Genomic DNA, 16,342 nt, shown 5'->3' with positions numbered 1-16,342 from the left:
TAACCATAAGTTTGTTTTCTACATCTCTGACTCTATTTCTGTTTTGTAAATAAGGTCATTTGTACCCTTTTTTTAGATTCCACATATAAGCGGTATCATATGATATTTGTGAGACATCTCATTTTATTCCCTTTCCTCCTGATTTAGAAAATGTGAAAGCGTTACACATCAAAATTAATGAAATCAATTGAGAGCAAGAACTAGAATTTTTTTTTAAGGAGAAATAATTAGGGTGGGGGTAGGATGGGATTCAATGACTAGACAAAAGGCTTGTTACAAGGATTAAATGAAGGAACATAGGTAAAGTTGTTACAACAGTTCTTGGAACATGTGGTGTACACACAAATGCTTGTTGATATTATTTTTTTATAATCTTTAGATGGGAACTACATGACTCAAATATGTAAAGAAATATATTGATAGTTTTTTTTGTGTGTGTGTGCGGTATGTGGGTCTTTCACTGCTGTGGCCTCTCCCGTTGCGGAGTACAGGCTCCGGACGCGCAGTCTCAGCAGTCAAGGCTCACAGGCCCAGCCGCTCCGCGGCATTGGGATCTCCCCGGACCGGGGCACAAACCCGTGTCCCCTGCATCGGCAGGCGGACTCTCAACCACTGCACCACCAGGGAAGCCCAACTGATAGATTTTTTACGACATGAAGCTTAAAAACTTGTGGATCGGGAAAAAAGATTGAGAAAAACATAAACTGGAAAAATGTACTTACAACATATATGAGGAATAAGGTCAGTCATTCCGCAGATATTTTTTGAGTGTCTGCCTTGGGTGAGGCATTACACTTGAGGCTGGCTACGTGGTGATGAAGAAGACGGTGTTGGCCCTCATGGAGTTTATAGTCTATATAGAAAAGTATTAATATCCCTAATATATAAAGGGTTATTAAAAGTCATAAGGTGGGAAACCTACAGGCCAACAGGAGATGGACAAAGGACATAAAGGGGTTGTTTTTAAAAGTATTGCTGATGGTCAATAAACATAGAGAAATAAATTCATTCTCACTAGTCAATTTCACTCAAAAACAATGAGATTTAATTTTTTGTTTATTAATGGTGAAAATTTAAAAAGTGTGGAAACCCAATGTTGGCACGGTGGAGACAGAGACATTCTTATATCCTGGGATTGGGAGTAGAATAGTATAAGCTTCCCACAAAGCTGTTTAATAACATGTATTGGAATTTTAAATATGCAAACTGTTTGACCTAACAATTCCACTCCTAGGAAGAAAAAATTAGACATATATTTGAAGGTATATGTTCAAGGATGTTTACTTCAACCTTCCTTATGTTAGCAAAAAAATAGAAAACAACCAGAATATATCTTAATGAGTAATGGGCTAAATTCTGGTGCATTGATAAAGAATATGATGCAAAGATTAAAAGGGTACTACACACATTGACATGAAAAGATGCCACAATATTATATTAAGTGTGGAAGGCAGATTGTGTGACAGATTATTTTTTAAAAACTTCATTATTTATTATTTTAAAAAATTTCAGGGCTTCCCTGGTGGCGCAGTGGTTGAGAGTCCACCTGCCGATGCAGGGGACACGGGTTCGTGCCCCGGTCTGGGAAGATCCCACATGCCGCAGAGCGGCTGGGCCCGTGAGCCATGGCCGCTGAGCCTGTGCGTCCGGAGCTATGCTCCGCAATGGGAGAGGCCACAACAGTGAGAGGCCTGCACACCGCAAAAAAAAAAAAAAAAAAAAAAAAAATTTCATTATTTAAAAAAACTTCATTATTATAAAAACTTCATTATTTAAAAAAACTGACAGATTATTTTAAAAAATTTCACATTGAGAACAGTGGATGTATATGTATAGAAAAAATTCTTGCAAGATAGGCTCCAAAACATAACACTGGGTGATGACAAGAGGGGTCACCTTTATTTTATGTTTTATACTTTTCTGGGGGTGGTATTTTCTGAATTTTTAGCAATGAATATGTTACTTACACATCCACACACAAAATGAAACTACAATAAAAATAAACAAAATAAAGCTATGTCTCTTAAATATTTTCCTTCAAAAGTTCTTTAGGGATAATCTTTGTTTAACTAAAGCCACGACGATTGAAATTTTTATGATTAGGACTCTCAGGTTTTGCACATTCATAATTTTTCCTGTCCTAAGTCAGTAGGGAAATCTTTTGTAAATAATAAAATATTTCAAGAATTTGGAATGAAATGACAATCACAGAGTACTGACCTCATTTCCACGATGGTTAAAAGAATCAAAGGAAAAGAAACCTTGACAGGGCAGCAGACAAGAAGTCTGAGCAGCACCGGCTGCCTGAGGTTTGCAGCAGGTTCTCTGGCAGGGGCGGGGGGTGGTGGAATGGAGGCGAGACAGGCAGTTTGCCTCTTTTTTGGTTTGCCCTCCATACTTACTCCTCCCCAAACTGTAAATTTCCACGTGTAAGTCTTTAGGATACAAGAGAACTCCTCTCCTTGTCCCTGTCACTCTTCTACCCTTGTTGAACCAGGTCTTACGTGCACTGTTATCTGGACATTAAGTCCTCTTGGCTCTGCAGACATTATTATGCAAAAATGACCGAAAATCCTTAATTCAACCCACTTTGCTATGGGATTCAGAGGCCTAATGCTTATCATGTTTGCAACAGAGTCGTTCCATGACTCACAACGCTACCCATCTTTGGACAGAGAAGAACTGTGTCTCAGCCTCAGATCTTGGAGTCGGAGAAAGGGGCCCAACTCCGCAGACCATGGGGTTATTGTAAGGGGTCAGTGATTTCGTATAGGTCCCAAGCCTAGTCTGAAAACTAAATTGACCAAAGTACAACTGCTGCTGTATGGAGAGGGCCACATTATTAAGATACTTAGATTAAAAAGGAGTTCTTATTGTCAAAAAGTTTACCAGCTACAAACTTAAGATGATAAACTTTGCATGGTCTTTCATGCCTTTATATGTCTCTGTATATGAAGGGTCTCTCCCACCCCACTCTACCTTCCTGCCCTGGTGAATCCAGCAGGAGCATGACGCCAAGCACACAGTAAATTTTCAGTAAGACTGTTTAGTCCAAATTCTATAGATCTGTAGAACAGAACCCCCGCTTCTTACTTTTCCTCTTATTTCTCTTAGAGCAAAATTCCTATATAAATTCAAGAACAAAAAATAAAAAATGAAAACCAAGTTTGATTGTTCAGAGGCGGGGTGAGGAGAGGCACTGAATAATTGTCATGCTCCTAGACCTAGTTATTGGTTTACTTACTAGAAAAAGTCACAAATTTTTCTAAACAATTTTTTTCCAAAATAAATGCTGAAATGCTCACTATTATAAAATGGAAACCTTATGAATTCTGAAGAATTTTAAAATAATAAGTCTATGTATCTGAATTGGAGGAAAAAATGACATGTGAAGGAAACACTTTAGACTCTAGTTTCAGCTACTATAGCGTTTCTTTAAAAAAAGTTCAAAAGAATGTTACCTCAGATTTATGAATAACTGCTTTGTCTATGTTACACTCAAAGTCAGCATTTCACTGAAAAATTTTGTGTTCTATTGTTTTTTTCTTTGAACTACTTTTCTTTCCACATGATAATGTCAGGATTTTTCATTTCTAACAGCTCATCTATTAACAGCAGAGAACAGGCAGGACATTTGAGATAAGAAAATGACTTGGAGGTGCTTTTATAAGTTTAATGGTTCCTGAGTCTGAACGGTCTTGTGAACTTTGGATAGTGTCCTTAGAAAAAGGAAATGAGTTCAAAGAGACAAGCTATTGAAGTATTTGAATTTCAAGCTTGTGGTGAGCCAAGTAACATGATGGGCTCATGTAGCAGAATTTAATAATAGATTATCTTAATGATGCACACTCCCACTCCAATTCTACCCTACTTATATTAATACTCGACATTTCAGTAAGATACTTGAACAGGAAGAAAGATGTTCTAATCATGACAAAATAATTTTCAACAGTTTTCAAGTGATACTCCCAAATTTGGAAAGACTGCAGTACTGAGCCACTTTTAAACAAATGAGTCTAGTCCTTTAGGTGAAATGATGGGAGATCCTATGAGATCCTAGTCGTGGTTCACCTGTGCCATTTTCCACAGATAAACCAGGGTACATGTTATTAATTAATTAAAATCAGCTCCTTTGTGAACATTGGTAGAGCATTGGGATCTAACCTTTTGCTGTTGCACCTGTCATTTTTTCCATCTTTACCCATCAAGGTGTGACCTGTTCTATAACGTGTCTGTCTTTGGTGAGGGACATGTCCAACTTCTGAAGCTCCAAAAAGAGGGTTTATCTGACTAAAACAGGCACTTGAAGACTGAATTCCCAGACTCCTGTTACTGAAAGAATAGGAGGCACCAGCAGGAATCTGAGCTGTCTGGCAAAACCCACTGTGCCCATCAGTACAAATGAAGATGAGATCACTGTAAAAACCAAGACCATCTTTCAAATTAATGTGAACTCCTTTAAGCTGAGAGAAGACTTTGAGGAAACTATACTAGGTGGCCAGAAAACCAAGAATACAGTGACCTTAGATAATGACTCCTTGATTCAGGTGCAGGACTGGGCTGGCAGGGAGAGCCCCAGAAGAAGAAAGTTGGTGGATGGGAAAATGGCGATGGATAGTGCAAAGTGCCACGAACAATGTTACCTGCACTGGGACACATGAGAGAGTATAAACAAGCTGTCTCAAACTCTGAGGCACTCCCGAACTGTGATCCAAACTCCTGAGGTGGTTTCAATAAAATTCCAAAATTAAAAAAAAAATTTCCTTCAGGGTCTAGCTGGAACGGAGACCCTGGTCTTCCTAACAGGGGTCCTCTTTCCATCTTTTGGATCTTCACAGCACTTGCTTTGTGCCTCTCTCAGGGCACTTCCCACAGTCCACTCATCTCCATTCAGATTCCTCCTTCCTTGACTTCACTGATTCACCTTTACCTTTGCATCTGCCATGGTTCCTAGTACAGGGCTTGCACATAACAGGAGTAACAGATGTTTCTGTGAAGAAATGAATGAATGGATGTAACTTGAACCAATCTGGTAAAACGTAAAATTAGGCAAAAATGTATCTGTCACAGATCGAACTAAATTAGTAACATGCAAAAGTTTACGTCTCATTTATTACACAGTAACACATACTTAACTTAGAAATTTAAGAAAATATAGATAAGCCCAAAATTACCTATACTCTTTCTATCCAGAGAGAGAAACTCTTCCATGCTTTTCTCTATTTGTAAACGTATATGTGTATATACATAATGGAAATATACATACGTACACACACACACACACCCACAGGTATATTTTTCTCCTTAACCAAAGTATAATAATATGCTATATTGCTTTGTAGCCTGTGTTATTTCAGGTTCTCTGAAAAGCAGACACCAAGATAGGACTAAAGGTACCTGAATTTCATTAGGAAAACACCTGTGAGAGAAAATGGGGAGGGAGCTGGGAGAGGCTGGAGAGGCATCAGACTGTGATCTAGGTCTGATCCCAAGTGAAGGAGAGAAAGACAGGAGGTTGAGTGGTGTCATCAAGGGAAAGTTCAGCAAGTCTCTGAGGGAATCCTGGACTAAGAATCGGCCATCAGAGGAGTCCCAGGTCCCCGGGGAAGACGCCCGCCTTCCTAACGCTGTCCGACTGTCATTGGTTGCGAGCAGACGGTAGGGGTGTGACCTTGGCGCAAACGCTGTGGACAGATTTCCCAGCACAGCCGCCTGAGGCCCTTGGTCAGTTATACTCCCTGAAGTTGGAAGTCTGACGCCAAATACCCACTTTTTATTATGAACATCTTTCCAAACCATAAACTCTTCGTCTATAGTGTTCTAATAAATATTTCTATTTCACAAGTAATACATGGCTGTTTTAGAAAAACTGGACAATAACTGAAAGAACATAAAACTTACTAATAATTCTAAGCCTAGAATTACCTACTGTTAACATTTTGATATACGACTTTTATGATAAAAAAGTGCAAATATGCATATATAAATAAAACACAGGCTTATATATTTGTGTGTATAATGTATACATATACACAAACAAAATATGCATACACATATATTATCATAATTTTCTAGCATTTGTGAGAATGATGGGATCTGCTCCTGAGCCTTTCTTGGGCATATTTTTGAATGACTATGCGAAACAGAACAGGCTGTAAGTTCATAGAAGCTGATTGAGAGGTTTCAACAGGCAGAACTTTAAGACTTTGTATATGTCAATGATTTCCTTCTTGGATATGAAAGTATAAAATTTAATTTTATACTTCTTTGTCAAAACTGCTTTTCAAATGGCATACATAGTTTTGTATTAAATAATATAAGAATGTAATGAGTAGATATGTCTTAATACTTCAAAGTTTCCTTCTGTTCTCCAAAATGGTGGCTCAGTGACTACTGAGTCGATAGTTTTATAAAGTGATTTATTTTGCAATCACAAAAATAAGATTTGAAAGGATGTTGACCTGTTCAATATAGTGTTTTCTGACAAGTATTCTTTGAATACCTAGCACTCTTCTTAGTGAAGACAGAATATTATATGGAAACAATAGATGAAGACACTACAGGTTTTTGACACAAAATAACTTTCACATGGATGAAACAAATAAATAAAGATAAATTTTAAAATGTGGACTGGCATTCATAGAGTTAGGATTTATAAACATAGGTTCTTTTTTTTTTTTTTTTTTTTCTTTTTGAGGTACGCGGACCTCTCACTGTTGTGGCCTCTCCCGTTGCGGAGCACAGGCTCCGGACACGCAGGCTCAGCGGCCATGGCTCACGGGCCCAGCCGCTCCGCGGCATGTGGGATCTTCCCGGACCGCGGCACGAACCTGTGTCCCCTGCATCGGCAGGTGGACTCTCAACCACTGCGCCACCAGGGAAGCCCCTAAACATGGGTTCTTATTACTCCTAACCGTATTTTTTTGATGAATGTTTAAGTGTAAAATGCAGAAATGACCATTTCATCCCCTTATTAACTCCCTGCTGGACTTCATTTTAAGAAATTTTAATAGTTGAAAACATAATCTTTATACTGCAGGCTTCAACAACCTCAGTGTATAATTAAGATTACAATTACCTTAATACTCTACATTATAATGTCCCCAAGAATCTATGACTTGATTAGTAGGCTTTCCAGATTTTTCCCAGGGTTATTGTAATTCCCCTGTTAATATCCATTAGAGGAGAGAGAACTCAAATGTTCCTTGGGGCTAAACTCTGTAGCTGTTGGCTCCTTGCCATGCCTTCTGGTTTTGGCTGCCTCAAGTGCTAGAGATTTGCCCTTGGTGTCACTGGTGATGTTATATGGTTGCTGACCACCATGTCAAGAGCCTGCACTGTCCCACAGAGATGTGTCTCTGGCCAACCGCAGTGTGGACCTCTGCCAGTTATCCCAGTTCACGATGATTCCAAGGATGAGAGGGAAGGCAGTCTCTTGTCATCACTCAATCTCTATCCCGGTTATCTGATAGCAAAACTCCCCAAGCCCTGAATGGTACAGCATTCAATTTACACATGCGTTCATTTTTGCCAAGGTGCATCCAATGCACTTGGGTAACTGAGTCAGGATCCTCCCTTTCCATGCAGCAAAAGATGCAGAGTCCAGAATATTCCATGCCAGTGACTTAGGCCTTGAAGCTAAGGATCATTGGTATTGACAACCCCTCTCTCAGCTTTCAGCCCACCTCTCCCTGTCTTTGCCTCCTTAATTTCCTGCTGGAACCCCTGGTCCTTTCCTCAGTCTGACATTGGGCCTGTCTTTTAACCGCAGTGGAGTGTGCTTGTGTGTGTGTGGGGGGGGAGGGGATGGGGTGAGGTGGGGGGGACATGGTAATGGGGAGAGAGATGATTTTAGACACATGACTGACAAAAAGTTCTGTTGCATAACACTAAACTGTTCTCTAAGAATAACATTCAATCAGGAAAATGTTGAAGGAAAGAGAACGATCCTAAAGCGTCACTTTCAGTCCTAAATTGAATTTTAAAATAACCCACAGAACTACAGAATTTTACAGCTGGAAGTGATTTTAAAGACCATTTCATACACTTCACTTGATCTGTGCAGAAACTAAACGATTTGCTCAAAATCAAAGTTATTGGCAGAATCAGTTCTAGAATCAAGATTATCTGACTCCAGTCAATCTTATACCCATGATTCAGCAAACATGTCTTATTGATCAAAACCATTCTGTCTGATTTTTCCTTTTATATGAGAGAAATAGGACATTTGAGGTCTCTTGAGCCAAACATACAAATAAGGGCTTAAATTTAATCAGAGTAATTATTAACAATATATAGACTTTTTAGGATGAATCCCTTTACCTGGATTCACTCACAAATGATCAGGGTCACAGGGTCTATCCTCAGTTTACCATCTTTCTAGTCCTATGTAAGTTGTTCCTATATTGTTAATACTTTGAGACCAACATTCTTCAATAACAATAAAAAGAAAAAAATTATTCTGTCTTCATCCAGAAGACATTTATCTAGCAAAAATGCTATCTAGTTTATCTAGCTTCATTTTTATCTAGCAAAAACCTGGGTATAGGAAAAATAGATTTCCCTTAATTTGCACTGCACTATTAACGTTCTTTCTGTTGCAGCTTATAATGGCAGCTGATGTTAGATACACTAATGTAATTACTATAGACTCTTGACCAGAATTAAATATTTCAAACCAATGCTGTATTCACAGATGAACATTTCCACTAAAATTAGACAGATTCTTAACATAGCATTTCTATTCCACTGTAACACTTTTCATTTTCTATTGTATTTGAAATATGTAAAAACATTCAGAGTTAGCTGTCCAGTCAAGGAAAAAAATTAAATCTCTGTATTTTTTTGGCATGAAAAAGATTCTTTAAGTAAATCCCCAATGAAAAGCTATGATTAATAGTAACAATGGAGCTAGGCAAGTATTTTTAATTCAAAAACAACATTAAGGGGAAGGAATGTACTTAGCCAGTTACAGAGTTAATCTTTTTAGCTGAGATTATCTTCAAAATTCTCAAAAAGGTTCTGTCAAGTGGGAGAATATAATATCATTTTATGGGATTTGCCCCTGAAATAAGGAAAAATAATGTTTCTCTCTGTGTCTGTGTGTGTACTAGACTTTGTAAAATGTCCTCCGTATTTTAATTCTCCCTTAGAATACCTTGAAGAGTAAACACTATAATCTCCAATTTATAAATGACAAAACTGAAGTTCAAAGAGCTTAAATGACTGGTTCAGGGTTACACATGTAGTAAGTAGTACAGTCTTGATTTAAAATGATGTCTTCTGACTTTAAAACTACATACCTTTCTCCAACAAAAATGCATTTCCTAGGAATATCATGTGTATTTTCAGAGATACTGAGCTCTACTCAAATCCCCTAATCAGCTTGACCTCCTTCAGATCTTTGGGAATGTCAAACCTTGAATTTGGTGTAAGGTGGTCTTGGGTTGGTAGCATGCCAGTCTTGACAGAAATAAGCACAAATCCTCTTTGGAGGAAAGTGCTTTCACTGTAAGCCTCAAATTATTCCTATAAATTATTCCTTTTACAAATGCAGTATGTAGTGCATGGTTAAAGATAACCAGGCACAAACATAACTGAGAAGAGCAATCGTGGTGGATTTGAAGCTGTCAGCTATGAAAACCAGAAGTAGATGAACACATATGTGAAAAAATTTAATTTAATTTTTTAAACTAAAAATTTAGTTTAAATTTAGTTTAAATGGTGGTAACCATTTAAATGGATGGTTTTAACCATAGGTCAGAGGCAACTAAAAATAGAATTCGTGAACTATATAATAGGTCAGAAGAAATTATCCTGAGAAGAGAGAAACAAGAAGAGAGTTCGAAACACAGAGATACTGAGAGAATATCTAACATGTTTAATTGGAGTTCCAGAAGGAGAGGAGAGAGACAATAGGAAAGAGTAATGTTTGAAGACACAATGCTTCAGAATTTTCCAGAACTGCTGAAAGATATCCACACATTATAAATTCTCAAGCCAGGTAAGTTAAAAAAAAACCAAAACACCTCACTTAAACTCACTGTAACGAAACAGCAGAAAACCAGAGACAAAAACAAAGTCTTTAAAGCAAGCAGAGAAGAAAAAAAGATAGATTATCTTCAAAGGAGAGACAGTTGGGCTAAGTAAAGGCTTAGATGGCTTCACTGGCGGCTCTACTAAACATTTATGAAAGAAATAAATCAGATCTTCCACAAATTCATCCAGAGAATTTTGAGAGTCCACTATATCTTAAGAGTCCACTATAAGATCCAATCATGATGAAAACTATTCAACACTGTACTGGAGATTTTGATGGTACAGTAAGGTGAGAAGGAAAAGTAAAAGTGTAATGACTGGAAAGGAAGAAACAAAACTGTAATTTAGATGGCATGACTATGTACTTTTCTATATCTGCGTTATATTTCACTCTACAAAAGTTTTTTAAATGCCTTATAATTGCAGAGCGCTGTATGTTTTTCAATGCTCTCTTATACTAATGGTTGTATTTGATCATCACAAGTCTGTGAGAAAACTCAAGTTCAGAGAGGTTGGGTCACAAAGCTGGTCTATGGTAGAAGCTGCACTAGAACCCAGGCTTACTGTCTACTGACTCTTCAAGAGCCTTTCCAGTTCATAGGTATTTTTACTATGGCATCCATTTTAATAACAATAGTCCATAAAGCAATCTATTTATTTGGGAACATAGTTTATATTATGTGCAGTGCTATTTGTTATAGAGTAATACCAAACGACACATGACCTTGCAATTAGATAAGAGAAAGAAGCTATAACCTAACCAAAGCAGCTGCTTTATCTGAGTGTCTTGGCTTATCAAAACAGCAGGTGGTAAAATTATGTTAGAAACCATTGATAAAGCTAATGTTGTCATTTGAATTGTGCCCCCTAGCCCCTCACCTGCCAATTTATATGTTGAAGTCTTAACCCTTACTGCTCTAGAACGTGACTGTATTTGGAGATAGGATCTCTAAAGAGGTAAAGTTAAAATGAGGTCATTAGGGTGGGCCCTAATCCAATATGACTGATAAGAAGAGGAAATTTGGGCACATATGGGTACAGAGGAAGGACTCTGTGAAGACGCAAGGAGAAGATGGCCGTCTATAAGCCAAGGAGAGAGATGTGGAATACATCCTTCTTTTATGGCCCTTAGAAAGAATCAGTCTTACAGACAGCCTCCAGAACTGTGTGAAAATAAATTTCTCGTTTAAGCCACCCTAGTCTGTTGTACTCTGTTACAGCAGCCCTAGCAAACCAATACAACTAGTGACATACATACATACATACATAAATGCCATTACCCTTGAGCAAAACAGATGCTGGATTTGTACAATGACACTTAGGATTTATAGCTGTTCACTTATATATAGCTTTAAAAGCTTTCTATTTGTTAAGATTTTTTTCGGGGAAAATAACTTTGTTATTGAGTGTTTAACACTCTCTAGATCTCTGCCTTTTTACCATTGAAACAATCGCTTTTATAACACTGTATTGAATTATTGATGTTTTTCAGTAATTAAATTATCACAGCAGAATAAACATTTTTATGATGATTCGTCTAATATTATCAGATGATGTAAATGAAGTCATATTGTCTGTGAAGTGATCTTACAGCATTTTGAGAGATATCGTAAATTTCTCCTTAAAAGATCATGTTAAGCTTATATTTAGAGGATGGTAATTTTGAAGAGTTGAAGTGAATTGTAATTTATTAATGTTTTTAAAAGGCACAGTGTTACTGTCACATATGCCCTTCTCAACCCAGGCTGATGTACCTGGAACATCTGGTCTTTCATTCATTAAATTCAACATTCCACTGGAAAATGCTACTGGAATGTGCAAAGATTCAAACAACAAGCCAGGACACCTGCATCTGAGACCAGTTTTGTTTTGAAACCAGAAAACCCATGCAAATAAACAACAGCAACACACATAGGAGTGAATTAATGACAGCTTGCTGGAGATAACTCAAAAAGAAAAAAATTTCAATAGTAGTTTCCAGACTTCTCTCTAGAATCAAAAGAGTTGGGTTAATAATTATCCCAAATGAGATGGTAGATTTATATAAAATGAATTTATTCTACATTAAATATAAGAAAATATTTCAGAACATTTTATACTCAATGATCTTTCAAAATAAAATAATTCCATTTATACTTCACTACAAATTTCTCCTCTCTCCATCCCCCCATCCCCTGTCCCCAATTCTAAATGAAGAAGAAGAGAGACAATTCAAAAGTTTTCTAATGTCCTATTGTAATTAGTAAGCCCCATAACCAGAGGCCTGTGGTCATGAAGTCTGGCCCAAGAAAGCAATTTCTGGAGTTCACAGGGTTGCTTTCATTGGGAAGCAAAACTCAGCTGGAAACTCCCAACTTGTCAGCTTTGCAATCAGGGGAACTAATAAAGATATGTGCCTGGAAAAATTAATTTATTCATCTAGTCAAAAAATTTTAATTCAATCCTCATATACTGAGTAACAATGAAAACTTTCATAATTAGCTTGAGTTATATGATATTTTTATTAAAGAAAAACAAAGGAATTTAATTAAGATTAAGGATGTCAAGGAAATAGGTCATATGATTAGCTATGAAATAACTTTAACTTTTGAATAAACTCATTGTTGCTTAATTAAGGTATATTGATTTGTAGAAACTTCAGGGGTGCTTTTGTTACAAGTTAGAAATACGCTGGATTTCTTAATACTGATATGTAAATTTTATGCTTCTTAATTTACCTATTGGAACACTGTCAATAACACAGTTCAGTTCTTTCAAAAATAAATTTAATGATTAGCTCTTCCTCTATTTAAACAAATCTATTTAGTTAATTTTATGCTCTTTCTTAAACAAAAATTCTAGAAGTGCTACCGGGCATAGTCTCATTGTTTGAACTTGTAGCTCTATATTTATAGCTAGGTCCTTACTTACTAATAACTTTAATTGCATCAATCATTCAGTCTAAAATTGTGCTTTTTATTTTGACTTGTTCAGTGCTCATGGACTCCTGATTAAGAAACAGTTTTCTGATGCCAGCACGGATGGAGTTCAATCTGTGGTCCAAAGCACTGGGAAATGAAATTAATCAGTCTGTGTTGTCAAAAATTTACCGAAACACTTACTCTTTCCAGTGTTGTGCTAACCAAAGCACCATACTTCTGTCTAGTGACTCAATCTGCTTGCCATTCCTACTCTTAAATTCTGCAAAATCCAGTTGCCAATCACTTCCTTCTAGAAGGCTGCTAAGATTACCCATTTATGTTCCTCATTTATATTCTTAATTTGTGTCATTTTAATGAACATTCATTGGTATGTTGCCTTATAACTTGTTTTCTAATGATTTAGTTCCTATGATGTGTCTTCATAGTTAGATTGTAAACCCTTGAGGACAGGCACTGTCTTCTATTGCTCATATGATCAGCAACATCCCCGAGATTAGCACGTATTCACCTAGAAAGCTCAAATAATACTCCTAATGATGACATCTAGTCACAGTAAAATTTTGAAGTGGTTTCTGAATAATCAAAGGAAGGTTAAACTGAGTTTCATGATGGACTCTAATCTTTTGAAATGGGACAATCCCTGAATGGTCTATGTATGAGGTCACTTTTGGTTCACAAAGCATGCATTCCCCAATCATTCTGAAGAAACAGGAGCTTACTGTGTGGTGTTCTGCATACAGCAGGAGCTCAGGGATTGTGTTTGATTTTAACAAAATGGCACAACCCTCCCCCCCAACCCAGGAAGAAACTGTCTTTAATCTGGATCCTGTTATTTTAAATTCTGTGATAAATTGTCAAACAAGGTTCAGGCTGAAGCATATCTTTGCTTTTGCTGTGAAAGTGGGGTTTATCTAGTAAATTATGAAGAAGGTGAGGGAATTTTAAATCATTCCCTCATTCAACAGCTATTTATTTAGCACCTACTAAGTATCATATACTCTTCTAGGCTCCTGGGATGTATAAGAAAGCAAAACAGACAAGTATTCCTGCCCTGATGGAGCTTACATTCTAGTGGAGAGGAGTAGGGTAGGAAATACAATTAAAAATTCGTGAATACACGGGGTCGTGACAATTGCTATAGAGGCAAAGAAAGCAAGGAGGGAGGATAGAGATGAAGAGAAGAAGGGAGGGGGCATAGGGGTTGCGTAGGTAAGTACCTTTGGTTTGAACAAAGACGTGCTGGCGGGATAGCTGAACCAGGGGTAAACCTGCAAATGCAAAAGCAGTGAAGTGCGTACCTGCCAGGCACAGGCACCAGCAAGCAGCCCAGTGGCCCGGAGTGGGAGAGTGGTGGCAAATGAGGTCCGATCCTGCAGAACTGGTTCTCTACACTGCCTGCACACACAAATCACCTGTGGAGCTGGAAGGACTCAGGCTCAGGCCCCAGACCAGAGACTATGGGTTTCAAAGGCTCCTCAGTTGATCCACTGAAGGCCCTGATGAGAACTTGGGCTTGTGTTTCTAGTAAAAAAATTTTTTTCCCCAGTTTTATTGAGGTATAATTCATAGATAGCACTGTATTAGCTTAAGGTGAACAGCATAATGGTTCGATATAAGTATATAATGGGAAATGATCACCATGGTAAGTCTAGTTAACAGCCATCACCTTACACAGTTATGAATTTGTTTTTCTTATGATGAGAATTTTTAAGATCTACTCTCTTAGCAACTTTCAAATAGACAATAGACAATACAGTATTGTTAACTATAGTCACCGTTACATCCCCAGGACTTATTTATCTTGTAACTGGAAGTTTCTACTTTTTGACCACTTTCACCCATTCCCCTTGAACCCCTGCCTCTGGTAACCACCAGTCTGTTCTCTTTCTATGAGTTCAGTTTTTTTCAGATCCTATGAGTGAGATCATACAGTATTTGTCTTTCTCTGTCTGACTTATTTTACTTAACATAATGGTCTCAAGGTCCATCCATGTTGTTGTAAATGGAAAGATTTCTTTTTTTATGGTTGAATTATGTGTGTGTGTGTGTGTGTGTGTGTGTGTGTGTATACATTTTCTTTATCCATTCATCCATCGATGGAGACTTAAGTTTCCCTCTCTGGCTTTTATTTTGGGTGAGGTGAGGGTCATTGGATGGTTTTGAGCAGAGGAAAGACATGATCTCTTTTAAAAAGCATTCCCTTGACTCCTGTGTCGGGGTGCAAGTGCAGAAGTAGGGAAACCATTGACTTAAGAAGAGTCACTTGTGTGCAATTTTACAAAGAACTGCCGTGAGTTCAAGACACTCTTATTAGGACATCATCAGATATCGTCTAAGTTCCACTGTCGAGTATTGCTTGGTCCTAATAAACCAAGTATATCACAAGTTCCTTTGTGCATAGTACAATTGCATCATTCTAAAAGTATGCTGGAAATCAAGGTTTTCACTAATTTGATTAGCTTTTTCTGCAATGGTGTGGGTTGGAGACGTTTTGCTGGACAAAGAGAAGGCCCTTTTCTTTCTCCACCGGCAGTGACATACCCCTCTCCCTCATCACTCATGTCTCGGGGACCCCAGAGATGAGCAGGAACAGAGGAAAAGGAGCTGGTAGGGTGGTGATGTGGCCACGGGGGCAGCTTGCGTTTGCTGGAGGCTTTGCCTTGAGGTGCACAGAGCCCAGACAGGGCAGAGGAGCTTTGGTTGTCTCTGTGAGTTGGTAGCTGTCTACCCTCCACTGGTCCACAGAGATGTGAGAGTAAAACAAGAGGGAGTGAGAAACACATCCACTCTGCTGAGCAGACCATGGTGTGAGATGGAAATGATGCAGGACCACTGTGTTTGGATCTTTGCCCCTTGGGTTCCTCATTCAGAGATAACAGTGCCCACCTTATAAAGTGATTTTGGGATGGGTGAGGTAATCCACAGAAAGTGCTTTGGACAGTAGCAGGAGCAGAGTAAGGACTTAAAAATATTTACTGTCTGTGGGCTTCCCTGGTGGTGCAGTGGTTGAGAGTTCGCCTGCCGATGCAGGGGACACGGGTTCGTGCCCCGGTCAAGGAAGATCCCACGTCCCGCAGAGCGGCTGGGCCCATGAGCCATGGCCACTGAGCCTGAGCGTCCGGAGCCTGTGCCTCGCAACCGGAGAGACCACAGCAGTGAGAGGCCCGCGTACCGCAAAAAAAAAAAAAAAAAAAAAAAAAAAAAACCAGCAACAAACAAATAGCTTGATGACAGTAAACTATCTTTTTTCATCCCAGCTTCCCCTTCCCCCTCCTCGTGTCCTCAAGTCCATTCTCTATGTCTGTGTCTTTATTCCTGTCCTACCCCTATGTTCTTCAGAACCATTTTTTTTTCTTACACAATGTCTTTATTTTAACACATAT

Source organism: Hyperoodon ampullatus (genome assembly GCF_949752795.1).
Source record: "Hyperoodon ampullatus genome assembly, chromosome: 12".
Taxonomy (NCBI): Eukaryota; Metazoa; Chordata; class Mammalia; order Artiodactyla; family Ziphiidae; genus Hyperoodon; species Hyperoodon ampullatus.
The sequence above is the reverse complement of the archived record's forward strand: the minus strand, read 5'-3'. Positions refer to the sequence as shown.